The sequence below is a fragment of the Apodemus sylvaticus genome, unplaced genomic scaffold, assembly GCF_947179515.1.
Source record: "Apodemus sylvaticus unplaced genomic scaffold, mApoSyl1.1 scaffold_515, whole genome shotgun sequence".
Lineage (NCBI taxonomy): Eukaryota > Metazoa > Chordata > Mammalia > Rodentia > Muridae > Apodemus > Apodemus sylvaticus.
Window position 1 is genome coordinate 10,217 of NW_026263147.1, and position 11,276 is coordinate 21,492.

The 11,276-nt window shown below is 34.8% G+C and overlaps 1 pseudogene; it reads right to left on the minus strand.

The window, feature by feature from the left end:
- Positions 1–10,352: 10,352 nt before the first annotated feature.
- Positions 10,353–11,038, minus strand: LOC127676121 (protein SET-like; annotated as a pseudogene).
- Positions 11,039–11,276: the final 238 nt, after the last annotated feature.

Here is an 11,276-nt window from a genome sequence, read left to right on the forward strand (position 1 = left end):
ATTGATTTAGAGAAATAACAACTGATTATTTTACAGTTTCAGAGTATAAAAGTATAAAGTGTGTTTGGTAGGCTGAATCCAAGCAGTTCAAGATTTTGTTCCATGGTATTACCTGGTAAATTCAAGGGTATTAACTGGCAAATGCAAGACCTTGAGTTGGATCTCTAGTACTGAGATTATATATATATATATATATATATATATATATATATGGGGGAGCAAGGGCTCTAAGAGTCAGAGCCAGCACATTCTCTTAACTATTTTGGCTTCTAGGGTTTCTAGAATTTTTTCCTTTGTAATATTATCTTTTATTTGATATATTCTTTATTTACATTTCAAGTGATTTTCCCTTTCCTAGATCCCCCCTCCCCGAAAGTCCCATAACTCCTATTCCCTCCCCCTGTTCACGAATCTACCCCTTCCCACTCCCCTGTCCTGGTATTGCCCTACACTGCTGCACCGAGCCTTTCTAGGACCAGGGGCCACTCCTTCCTTCTTCTTGGGCATCATTTGATATGTGAATTGTGTCTTGGGTATTCCAAGCTTCTAGACTAATATTAATTTATCAGTGAGTGCATAACACGAGTGTTCTTTTGAGACTGGGTTACTTCACTCAGGATGATGTTCTCCAGTTCCATCCATTTTTCTAAGAATTTCATGAATTCATTGTTTCTAATGGCTAATAGTACTCCATTGTGTATATTTACCACATTTTTTGTATCCATTTCTCCAGGGACGTCTGGGTTCTTTCCAGCTTCTGGCTATTATAAATAGGGCTGCTATGAACATAGTGGAGAATGTATCTGAACTCTCAATTTTGAACATCTATGCCCCAAATACAAGGGCACCTGCATTCATAAAGGAAATCTTACTAAAGCTTAAAGCATACATCACACCCCACACAATAATTGTGGGGGACATAAACACCCCCCTCTCTTCAATGTACAGATAAGGGAAACACAAACTAAATGGAGTCACAGTGAAACTAACAGAAGTTTTGGACCAAATGGACTTAATAGATATCTATAGAACATTTCATCCGAAATCAAAAGAATATACCTTCTTCTAAGCACCTCATGCTACCTTCTCCAAAACTGACCATATAACTGGTCACAAAACAAACCTCAACAGATATAAAAACAATCGAACTAATTCCATGCCTCCTATCAGATCACTATGGAATAAGGGTGTCTTCAATTGGAACAACAACAAAAAAAAGAGGTGACATACACATGGAAGCTGATCAATTCTCTATTCAATGATACCTTGGTAAAGGAAGAAATAAGGAATGAAATCAAAGACATTTTAGAATTTAATGAAAATGAAGGCACAACATATGCAAATTTATGGGACACAATGAAAGTAGTGTTTAGAGAAAAACTCATAGCCCTGAGTGCCTACAAAAAGGAGCTGGAGAGAGCATACACTAGCAGTTTAACAGAACACCTGAAAGCTTTAGAACAAAAAGAAGCAAATACACTCAAGAGTAGAAGGCAGGAAATCATGAAACTTAGGGCTGAAATCAACCAAGTTGAAACAAAAAGAACTATACAAAGAATCAAAAAAAAGTAGAATTTTTAATGTTCCTTGATTCCACACTACTCTCATCTGTGTTTCCATTGCCTCATGGTGTTTTGTGCACTGCCCTACTGCTTTATTCATACAGGACCTTTGTTGGAATCTTAATTTAATCACATCTGAAAAGTTGTGCAAAGCAGCATAGTCACAGGTTCTGAGATTAGTTTGTGAAAACATTTGAAGAGAGCATGCAGAAAAATTTTCTTCTTATAATTTCTTTCTTCTTTGGAATGAAATGTTCATGAATTTTGTCAGTCTCAAGCTTCTAATCACGTATATTTTGTTCTGCATTGTATAGACCATTGGTTGTCTTTTCCTTTGTGTTTAATAAGAAAGGCATAGACGAATGATACAACGAATGATTTTTTTTTTCATTTTGGAAAGTGCTCTATTTTGTTTTTCCATCTTATTTTCCATTTATGGTGACCTAAACCTGAGTAAATTTTGGCTATTAAATATTTCAGTGCCTTCTATGCCAGTACCATGGACAAAATTACAATGCCTTAAAGTACTTTGAAATTATAAAATGTTATACAAAAAATAACCTAATGAAGTATTTCTAATCTATTATACAATATACTGAATTAAAGCAGACATTGATATTACTGTTTTTATTGTTGTTGAAGATTTTGAATGAGCTCCATGGGAATGCTCCAGATGCATTTTGTTTTCCTCATATTTTAATATGTTCCCCTCTATACCCAGCATATTTTCATCATGGTTTGTAGTCCTAAAACCACAAGTATCAGGTTGATCCTTAAAGTCTTTATCAGCATGCCTTTTAATTTTGATAATAACTCTTTAATCTTTACTTAAAGAATTATATATACTTCTAAGTCTATCATGATCTTACTTGTAATTGATTTATGGTACCCATTTCTCTAACTTTCTATTATTTTTGTTTTATGTAAGCATAATTCTTTTAGACTGCTGTACATGCATAAATCTTTATGTCTAAAAAACACTACAATTATTAGAGATAAAATGAAAAACCAAGATTTCCTACAGAGTGATTCTAACTTTGTAAATGCTGACTCTTATTGTAATGTTAGTACTTCAAAATATTCTGTTTTTATAGTCACCATTAACAATATTTGGAACTTTTCGATTTCTGTAACTGTTACAGGTCTAGGAATGATCAAAATACATTGCATTCATGTATGAAAGTTTCAAAAAATTAAGTAAAAAAGAGGATTCACTTGGTGGACATCAAATGGATGAGAGGTCCTTGGACCTGAGAAGGCCAAGTGCCTCAGTATAGTGGAATGTCAGGACAGTACAGGAAAGTGGGAGTGGGTGGATTGGTGAGCTGGGGGAGCTGGAATCAGGAGATTTTTGGGTGGGGGAGGGGGGAAACCAGGAAAGGGGACAACATTTGAATTGTAAATAAAGAATTTATCTAATAAAAGGAAGAAATAATTGCATACTTATCAAGGTTCAACTCTAGTTAACCCAATGATATTAACAGATTTTTATTAAATATTTATAGGTAAGCACTTATATGTATATATTTTATTGACAGAATATGGGTGAACATACTTTCTGTTAATCTCGAATTTGCAAAGATCACCTTAAAGTATTTCAACATTTTTAACAGATCTAATTTTCATCACTCTGATTAAGCAACAAAAGGATACATTTTTATTTCTTGAGCCAAAAGTCCAATGCCTGATCCACAATCAAATACCTCTGCATTAGATACTTTTAGTTTGCTGCTGAGGGCTAATCAAAATATTAGATTTGCCCTAAGTACTTCAAACTATTAGGAAATCCATGGTGGTTTAAGTGTGGTGGTTATAGTAATAGGGATATAAGATAGTTTGCCATATACAATTGCAGACAAAGGCAGAGAACAATTACTCTAGGAGTAGTGCCAGGCTCAATACTTCCCTACAACAAGCCACTTATGTCAGCCAGGTCTTATCTGCCAAAGCTTTCAAAACTGCCAAAGACAGTGTTATAAGGTGATGACAAGGTATTCAAACACACAAGATCTTTATATCTATTTCTCTTTCAAATAATAATTATATACATGATATTATGACTAATATACTAGGGAGTTGTACTAAATGTTTGTGGAGGCATGTCTTTTATTCACAAATTCTCCATGATCTGTACCATCACTCTGCTTTTTATAAACATATGAACAATAAGAAAATGTTATTGTAGTACTAATCATCTTCCAAAAAATGTTGATGTTGTTATAGTGAATTGATCACATTTCTTCAGAAGTGTATGGTATTATTTTTAAGATTAGTCAGATTTTTGTTAAGAATGAGTCATATCATGTGTCTTGCCAAGACATTGCAAGGTTCTTTTCATTCTGTAATATGTAGTGCATATGTTTCTAAGAAAACAAAACCTGAAAAATCTATCCAAAATGTCTGAATTCCTGATTCAGTTTATGTAGAGGAACTTAAATCCAGCAACATGGCTGTTCTTGCAAGATATCACATTCAAAAACATTTTATGTTTGTGTGATTTGGTTGGAATACATTCATACCCTTAATAAACACATTTAATCCCTTTTACTTTTTGTAAAGCAAAGGACACCATCAAAAGGACAAATCAGCAACCAACAAATTGGGAAAAGATCTTCACCAACCCTACATCAGAGAGAGGGCTAACATCCAATATATACAAAGAACTCAAGAAGTTAGACCCCAGAAAACCAAGTAACCCTATTAAAAAATGGGGTACAGAGTTAAACAAATGATTCTCACCTGAAGAACTTCAGATGGAGGAGAAACATCTTAAAATATGCTCAACTTCATTAGTCATCAGGGAAATGCAAATCAAAACAACCATGAGATTTCACCTTACACCAGTCAGAATGGCTAAGATTAAAAATTCAGGAGACAGCAGGTGTTGGCAGGGATGTGGAGAAAGAGGAACACTCCTCCACTGCTAGTGCGGTTGCAAATTGGTACAACCACTCTGGAAATCATTCTGGCAGTTCCTCAGAAAACTGGGCACATCACTTCCAATAGATCCTGCTATTCCACTCCTGGGCATATACCCAGAGGTTTCCCCAGCATGTAATAAGGATGCATGCTCCACTATGTTCATAGCAGCCCTATATATAATAGCCAGAAGCTGGAAAGAAACCAGGTATCCCTCAACAGAAAAATGGATGCAAAAAATGTGGTATATATATACACAATGGAGTACTATTCAGCCATTAGAAACAATGAATTCATGAAATTCTTAGGCAAATGGATGGAGCTAGAGAACATCATACTAAGTGAGGTAACCCAGACTCAAAAGATGAATCATGGTGTATGCACTCACTAATAAGTGGATATTAACCTAGAAAACTGGAATACCCAAAACATAATCCACACATCAAATGAGGTACAAGAAGAAAGGAAGAGTGGCCCCCTGTTCTGGAAAGACTCAGTGAAGCAGTATTCGGCAAAACCAGAACAGGGAAATGGGAAGTGGTGGGTGGGAGAACAGGGGGAAGGAAGGGGGCTTATGTGACCTTCGGGGTGTGGGGGACCAGAAAATGGGAAATCATTTGAAATGTAAATAAAAAATATATCGAATACAATAAAAAATAAGGTAAATTTAGTTTGTAGAAGAAAAAAGCCATGTTTTAAAGTGACATCTAAATGTAGGGAAGACAAAGTGATGAATCAAAGAAAGATTTCAAAGAAGTGAGTCAGAAATAGGATATACCTAATAGGAAAACAGACATGAAGTAGAGGTGACCTAGCAGATTAAGACAAAGTGAGACAGAAATTGAGGGCAGTTCAGTGAGTTCAGTTCAGTTGAATTCATATAATTCAGATAAGTTCATTTTAGTTTAGTACAGTTCAATTGAATGCAGTTGAGTTCTTGGACTTCAATTCAGTTCCAGTAATCAATGCAGTTAGTGTAGTTCAGTTGGTGGAAGATTAGATTGTACAGAGTGTGGAAGCTTTCAGGTCTAGGATTAGGGATAGTTAAAACAGAGGAGGAAATGCTCTAGGCTTAGTCCAAGCCAAGTATTTGCATAGCTTTGTCACTACTTTCATCCCTTCATCTGAGGAATTAAAAGGGTGTTTAACAAGTTCAGTAAAGTCCTAAGACTGATACTGAATATTACATGAATATTTTGGATTACTGTAATTTGTTGAATGTATTTTTAGTTAGGTGAATTTATGCAAGCAATTAGTTCTTAATGTGTCATATGACTTGTCTTAAAGTAAAAGTATAGTATACAGTACATATTATAGAAAATAAAATCATTATATTTATAAATGTGAGAAAAAATCATAATGAACAAATAACAAACATTGCATTATAAACTTGCAACATAGGGTAATTTGCAACATAAATTATACTTTCTTTTACCATGATAATAACTAGATAACTTGCCCTTTTGTTAACACCCAACTGTATTACAAATACAGCTGTCTCAATTGCTTTTGCCATTTCACTGTCAGCCTATTGAACTATTGAATGCACTATATGATAGCAACAGCTGGACAACTGCTGGACTGTTGTGTATAATTATGCTGACAGATGGCTCTGACATGGCAATTAGTCTTAAAATATGCAGCATGCTGAGGTGATAAATTATATCCAATATTTTCTTGTAATTTATAAGAAAAATAAGGAACAACTCATACAGATAAATATGCTTTGAGGTAGAATAACTAATGCTAGCTATTTTATAGGATTAAAATATTCTGATAATGTAATCATTTTTAATTTTTTCTTTGTTATTATATCAATGCTATAGCAACAGAGCTAGCATATTTCCATATATTAAAACTCCTCGGTAGATTCTCAAGAAAAGAAATTTTCAGAATAAAGTTAATCTCATATGAATGAAAACATTCATCTGAATTCATCAAGATAGCTTCTTTTAAGACCAAGTTAACATCAAGTTAGTTTCTCTTAAGAAAAGAAAAATAGCATTAAAGACCTTTTGGAATTTCATATGAAAACTGACTGCTGTAGAATCTTTTATGGATTTACACTATAACTGGATATGGGGAATCATTTGTGAATTTACCCTATATCTAGACAATGTGTCTCTATTGTACCTCAAAGGCTAAAAATAACATGCCAGGCATAGGATACTTATATTTGTGAGTTGTTTGCTACTGAGGTCCCATAGATCCCAAAATAAAGGCTATTTCTCTTTGGTACCCTCTGAAATCTGATGGCAAAATTTTATTGATGAAGAAATGACATGCTTCTCCATAGAATATGAGAAAAATCAAACTAGCTCTTGGGCACAGTAGTTGTGAAGGTGTAGAATAAGCAGCTTAGACTCGGGGGATCAGGTGAGAATGCTGCAGCCTCTCTATTATTAATTCTCAGAGATCTCACTTTATAACCACTACCCACATCCCATTGGTCTCAGGCAAGGGAGTCAGTCCTCCAATAGCCGTTCGTTCCTAAGTGGCTGACATTGCCTGTGTTACCAATTTCTAGGCTCTCAGCCAGACTTCAATTTATTCACGTTTATGCAGAAGCAGCCACAGTTTTGTCAGTAAGGCCTGTGATACCTTTTATATCATGTGTCTGCTTCAGCAAAAACATCCTCTCATAAGATGGTTTCCATAAACAAAACAAAACAATAAAACAAAACAAAACAAAACAAAAACAATCACATGGTGAGACTTTCTCTGAGACTCTTAAACACCAGTAAATGAAACAAATTCAATCAGATTTTATGGGTATTCTTTTCTCAACTATAAGTTCTTTTGTTTTCACTATTTAGTCTATATCAGCAATGTGTTACTAATCTCATGGCACAGGCAATTCTTCATGGGAAGGCAAAATGTTTTTTTTTTTTTTTTGAAAACACTAATAGTGTTTAGACTTAGAATAAATGCTTTAGAAAGCAAATAATGTAGCAAGGACTTTAGGAATGTCTGTGATAATGGAGCAGCAGCACTAAATTTCATTTTTCTTATCAGTAAATTATTAATACTTCTCTTTTTCTTTTCAAGGTTATTATTAATTAAAACACTGATAAATGTAAATAATACTATATATGGATAATCTGTTTTTCTTATTATTAGGGCCCTTGGTACCCACAAGGTATAAAAGACCCTGAAATTATTGCTTTAGGGAAAATTATCAAAGCAGTTGAATTTCAAAGGAATTGACTCTTTGTTCCACTTTCAGCAGCATGTTGTATTAAAGATAAGCACGTGAATTACTTTTTTGCTTGCAAATTTTTAGCTACTGCTCCAAACAAATCATACACAAATCTTCAAAGATAACAAGAAGCTGAAGAGCTGAACAGTTATATGGAGAAAATATCTATAATTATGTAAGCTCTTATATGCATTACAGTGTGGGTACATGTGCAGAAAATAAGAGACTTATTCTGGAGGGAAATCTGAAGAAAGATTTTTTTTTTTATTTTTGCGCAGAAACCTCCTTTGGTAACTTGGAGAAACCAATAAGGCCTGATATTTCTTGAAGTCTACAAATTAACTCTTATCTCTCTCTCAGTAATAATCTTTCAGATAGTTACAGGCTTCTCTCAAGGCTGCCATTTTTTTTTAAATTCCAGATCAATATTTTGATATTCATTCAAATGTTTCTCATGTTACAAAATTAGTTCAGGAGAAAGTATTTGCAAGGAAAGAAAAATGTCAGTAATACCTTAGTGTTTTCCTCATACTTGATGAAAAACAATGGACAATGTGTAAAAAATGTTGCAGTTCTAAATATACCAGCAAGACACAAAAAGAATTGGCATTGTAATTCATGGAAGCAATCAATGATGATATTGACGTTTAAGCCTAAATCAATGGAAATCATGGACTATAATAGTCTTGCCATAATCGACAAATATAAAGAGAATTTGAATAGCTTTTATAAAAAACAGAAGATACCTGATAATTATAAATAAAGTTTTAGATTCTGATATGTGAATCAAGATGTTTAATGTACAATTAAAATGGATCTTACATTAAGAAATTGTATTAGGCTAAAATTTTGAAGGACAAAATATTGTTAATTTCTGGTAAGAATTAAATTTGTGGAAGCTCCAAAATAGTAGTTGATAAGTTGTAGAATAAACTAAGGAATGTTCAGTCTGACCAAGGAACGATTTTGATGCATCTCTGTTTTGTAGAGAGATGGCCAGTTATCTTTGCTATGTGTAGAGAGGAAAATAAAGGGGGAAAATCTCATCCTAGATAGTAACATGTTTTCTTTTTTTTTAAAGATGTATTTTTTTTATTATGTATGTGAAGACACTATCGTTGTCTTCAGCGACATCAGAAGAGGGAAATGGATCCCATTACAGATGGTTGTAAACAACATGAGGTTGGTGGGAATTTTACTCAGGAACCTCTGCAAGAGTAGTTAGTCAGTGATTTTTAACCACTGAGCAATCTCTCCAGGCCAAATGTTATCATAACAAAAGAAAAATCTGAAATGGAGAGTAAAAGATTATATGATAAACAGGAGAACTAGGAATACATGTTTCATTAAAACTCCCGAAAAGTTTTAATCACATGTATTAGTAAAAAACACAATTACAGTTGAGATGAAACATGAGAAAAGGCTACTGAGACCTTTCTGTTAAAAAACTACACTTTGGTTGGAGTAGCAGGAGAAGAGTTTATAAATCAACCTCATAACAACCTCAGAAAAAAAGCATTTGTCAGTGAAGAGAATTGAAAGAAAATGTCACATTGTGATGTGTAATAAGATACAAAGATTTCTTTCTTCATTTGCAAAGAAGAGTTTGATGAATCTGCTTTTACAATGAAAAGGAAAGATCTGCTATGAAGTGAGATTGAAAATAAATGAAGGAAAAGCCTGGAGTGAAAAAGTGAAAAAGATTAAATCCATGGTTCCAAAGAAAGGAGGCAAATCACTTTCACTGTAACAAGATGAAAAACACAGTGGAAAAAAGTATTTCTAAAAGAGCAGGACAGAAGGAAATTCCACGATCATGCTACCAAATGTCACCAATCATTCTTTTTTAATCATACTTGCTCAGAAGTAATTCAAGAAGATCTCAAATTCAGATTAATATCAAAGATCTGAACATGTTGCTCTATGCTATAAGCTAATCAAAAGCATAAAATTAAATCAATTTATTTGTTATAATAAAATATTCCTAGAATTGTACTCAACATGGTTCAAAGCAATGAAATACATGCATTTTTTTTCAAGTCAACAGCAGCAGAGTTTTATTTTAAAAGTGTCACTGTAGAGTTCAGCTGCTACATTCTAACGGTGGGTTCCCTGGAAGAAGAGATGGGTATAGGAACTGGTGGCAAGAGAAAACACATGGAGACAGACATGACTTCTGGTTCAACTCTCCAGCTTTAATGCATCTCTCCCAGATACAAAGGCAGGCCAGGCCCCTCCCCTGAAGGCTAGAAACCAGGTTCTGCTTCTTCTTCCGGAGGCAGGCAGGTCAGGTTTCTGGCTGTTATTCTTTGAGAATAATGGGCTGGAGGAGGTCACAATTCCTCTCTTTTTATTTTATTAATTTTAAGAAAAACCAGTGGATAATTCTATGCATTACTACACAGGGGCCTAGCACCGTCCAGCCTCTAGCAGAGCCAAGGGAAATGGAGGACTTTTCTTTTTTCCCACAGGGCACAGTGGTGGTATAGAATCCACATTTATTGAGACAAGAAAGGATAAAAATGAATTTAGAACAGAAACATGGATTCTTTTCCTTTTGTATTTTGCTCAAAATAATTTTCTCCCAAATTAGTTGAGAACCATGATGTTGAGACCTCAAAAATAGGGCTACTGAGCACAGAGGAACTGAGAAAAGGACCACAACTTGCTTATCATCTGCCTCTTTTACCATCTATATCTGGACACAAAAAACACTTCAAGGAATTTGGCCAAATATCATATTTGATGACCTCTCCTAACATCAGAATGGTCAGTAAACTAGGTAAAGAAAGCTCTCTGGGTTCTTCATGCTGCCTCTTCCTGCTGGCCTTATTATGCATTTGACTTGAGCATTTTGTCAAATCCTTTCCAGATTTCTATTTGCTTTCAGTGGATTTTGAAGACAAGTCACCACGCTCATTCAGATGACATTCTTCAGAGAGAATTTTAATCTCAAAGTAAGGATTTTCATCAAAATAAAGGTCTATTCTGTAACCTGATTTAATGTCTTCAAATTCTGTTACTGCAACCCTGGTCAAAAATGCAGAGCCTCCTCCTCTTCTTCCCAAAAGCAGTGCAGACACTTGTGGATGATTGGCAAATATTGATACCCCAAAATTTTGCATTATGGCAAACAATTCTTACCTCTTCTGACAAAATGATTGGAAGAGTTTGTTATATTTTTATTCTACTTTCAAATTATCCTCACTGCCTCGGTCATTAAATCTGTCTATTTCATTTTGTAGGTCATAAATATATTCAATTCATTCATGCTGTTCTTTTTATTAGTTCTCACTGGGCTCTTTTCTGATTTGAGTTGAACTCCTTTTTTACTGGCTTTGGCCTTTGACTCAGACATGGTGCCCTTTGATGTCAGGGCAGGGAGAGGGGAGGAGGAGAGAAAGGACTGCCAAGGGGGTGGCTAGCAGCTTTCCCTTAAGCCACATGCCTAATTGCTCCTTTGGTCTCCTCCAAGCATTCCCTTGTCTGCCCTCACCCTGCCTGCCTGGCACAGCTCTGGCACATTATGGCAACCTGCTGGCTAGATGCAGCAGTTCAGTGGGCCAGACTCCCAGCTCTCTTCTCGATTTGAAATA